This window comes from Protobothrops mucrosquamatus, unplaced genomic scaffold, assembly GCF_001527695.2.
Source record: "Protobothrops mucrosquamatus isolate PMUCROS unplaced genomic scaffold, P.Mucros_1.0 scaffold2970, whole genome shotgun sequence".
Taxonomy (NCBI): Eukaryota; Metazoa; Chordata; class Lepidosauria; order Squamata; family Viperidae; genus Protobothrops; species Protobothrops mucrosquamatus.
Genome location: NW_015388991.1, coordinates 16,543 through 19,726, shown reverse-complemented (window position 1 = coordinate 19,726; position 3,184 = coordinate 16,543). Strand labels below are relative to the sequence as shown.

Genomic DNA, 3,184 nt, shown 5'->3' with positions numbered 1-3,184 from the left:
AAGGTCTTTCCACACTCCATGCATTTATAAGGTCTTTCTCCTTTGTGATTTCTTTCATGACTTCTAAGAGAGTGATTATTACAGAAGGTCTTTCCACACTCCTTGCAGGTATATGTTTTCTCTTCTAAATGTGTCTTTTTATGGGAAATAAGATGATCAGATTTATTAAAGCTCTTTCCACACTCCATGCATTTATATAGTTCTTCTCCCATATCAATGCTTGTATGGTAATGAAGCCAACTGGACCTTGGAAAGCCTTTTTTCATTCCGCTTTGTGATTTCTTTGTTTCATCACTCTTTGGCTGTATCTGATCTGGAAACTTCCCTTTTCCCTCTTTTGAATGGATCATTTGGCATTCTTCCTTGCAATTCTTATTTTCTTGCCCTTTAAAGCCTTGAAAAAGAAAAATGAAAACTGTAGCAAGAATAGGGGGAAAATCAAACCTTTTCTTCCTGATCTAATATTTGACTTGGGACTATTCCATGTATTCCCTAAGTGCACCGAATACTGTATCATGCTTGGTTAGAAACATATCCACCCGATCCCGAATTACAATGGAAGTGTCATCTCCACTTGTCTGCAGGGAAGAATCTTTGAAAGCCAAGGGGAATTTCTGGATGGCAATAGCTCCCCACCCTCAACTTTAGGCTAATATTAAACTCTGTACACAAGTGGGCACATCTCTAGGAAGGGAACATCCCTCTCAGGGTTAATCCAGTCCTGCTTATAGCAGCTCACACCCATCGGGGAACCAATGACAGACTCAGGAGTGGATACTGAACCCCTGGTAGGCAGGACCTTTGCTCAAGAGAGGCCACACCATCCCTGCATGCAGCCTGTCCCTCACATTCTGGCTAATATCTTCTATGGCATGGAAATGAATATTTTGTATTTTATGACTAGAAACCATTTCTTTTTTTAAAAAAAAAACACCACATTTCCTTTATGTAAAAAGGAAGGCAAGCCAGTTTTCCAATTTTTCTTCCAATAAATTTCCTTCTTCCATAAAGTCAGTTTGGTCAAACGGTTAAGGCACCAGGCTAGAAACTGGGTGACTGGGAGTACTAGTTCTGCCATAGGCATGAATGCTGGCTGGGTGACTTTGGGCCAGTCTCCCTCAGCTCAATCCAGGTCACAAGGTTCTTCTTGTGGGGAAAACAGCAGGAGGAAGGAATATTGGGGTTTGTCCACTAGCTTTATTATATACAAAAAATAAAGGCAGAATATCAATAAATGATGTTTTTATCAGAAATATCATCTAAGCCCCCCCACACCCCATGACTTCTCTATGTTTCCGAGCACAGACAGGGATTCTTACCCAGAGAAGCCAGATTCCTGGAATTCTCCAGCATGACTTCTCCGTGAAGTGCTTTTTGGGCAGGGTCCAGCTGAGACCACTCCTCCATGGAGAAATACACGGCCACTTCCTCAAAAGACACAACATCCTGAAGAAAAGAAATTTCCCTATTAACAGATAATCCCAAGAATAATTTGAGGTTTTTCTTCCATTAATTCTAGGAAAGAGATCNCGCCCTCTGTATCTGAAATCCTGGGAAATGCATATGCTATCAATTGACTCATTTAGCCAGGTTTCAGTGAAGCAGAGGGCGACTGAGTTGTAAAAATCAGAATTGCATCTGTTTAAAAGAAGTATTTCATCCATCTTATTAGCAAAAGAGTGAAGGAAGAGGTTTTTGTTCCATTTTTCCTTAGTCTATTCTAAATCCCTGCTCGCTTACCCCTTCTTCGCCCGTTGTCTCCTCCTTTGGTTTTTGTTTTTCCATTGTTTAGAGAGAGCTGCCACTTCCTTGATGACAATCTCCTCTGCATTTATAAAGATTGGGGGGGGGAGTATAGTCACAGAAAGCTGCCCATTAAAAAAACATTTCTTGATGCCTAACAGTTAGTCTCTTGAACATGAAACGCAAAGCGAATCACAGAGAATAAAAAACCAAAAAGCTATCAGAGAACATTTTACCGAGGCTGCCGTAAGAGGCCCATTCTTGAGGGGGAAGGAGAGAGGCCGTAAAATTCCTGTATGCAACCCTCCCCTCAGATTCCTGTTAATATCTTCTATGGCATGGAAAAGAGCATTTTGTATTTTATCAGCAGAAAGCATTGTGAAAGAAATCCATTTTCTATACGAAAAAGGAAACCTGTGCAGTTTTTAAATTTTTCTTTCAAAGCTCTTCTCACACTTCTTTTATTGATATGGTTTCTCCCGTGTATGGATCCTTCTATGCCAAGCAAGAGTGGAATTCCTGGCAAAGCTCTTCCCACACTCCATGCATTAATATGGCTTCTCCCCTGTATGGATTCTTTTGTGGGAGATAAAATCACAATTCCACCTAAAACCCTTTCCACATTCCACACATTTATATGGCATCTCTCCTGTGTGGACCGTCTTGTGGGAATTAAGACTACTGTTATAAGTAAAGGTCTTTCCACACTCCATACAATGATATGGCTTCTCTCCTGTGTGGATCCTCTTGTGGGAATTAAGATGATCAGTAGGACTAAAGCTCTTTTTACACTCCATGCATTTATAAGGTCTTTTTCCGTTGTGATTCCTATGATGGATTGTAAGAGAGTAATTATAAGAGAAGGTCTTTCCACATTCCAGGCATTGGAAGGGCTTCTAGCCAGTGTGGATCCTCTTATGGGAATTGAGCTTACTGCTACAAGTAAAGGTGTTTCCACATTCTATGCATTGTTATGGCTTCTCTCCAGTGTGTGGACCCTCTTATGGGAATTGAGGCTAGTGCTACTACTAAAGTTCTTTCCACATTCCATGCATTGATATGACTTCTCTCCAGTTTGGATCCTTTTATGGTACTTGAAACTACTCCAACCAGTAAAAGTCTTTCCACATTCCAGGCACTGATATGGCTTCTCTCCAGTGTGGATTCTCTTATGGTAACTGAGACTACTCCAACCAGTAAAAGTCTTTCCACATTCCATGCATTGATATGGCTTCTCTCCAGTGTGGATCCTGTTATGGGAATTGAGACGAGTGCTACAAGCAAAGGTCTTTCCACATTCCAGGCACTGATATGGCTTCTCTCCAGTGTGGATTCTCTTATGGGAATTGAGACCACTGTGACCAGTAAAGGTCTTTCCACACTCCATACATTGATATGGCTTCTCTCCAGTGTGGATCCTGTTATGGGAATTAAGATTACT

General features: G+C 41.1%; 1 pseudogene; it reads right to left on the bottom strand.

Annotated features, from left to right (window-relative positions):
• Positions 1-1,886: 1,886 nt before the first annotated feature.
• Positions 1,887-3,139, bottom strand: LOC114922172 (annotated as a pseudogene).
• Between the last annotated feature and the right edge of the window lie 45 nt (positions 3,140-3,184).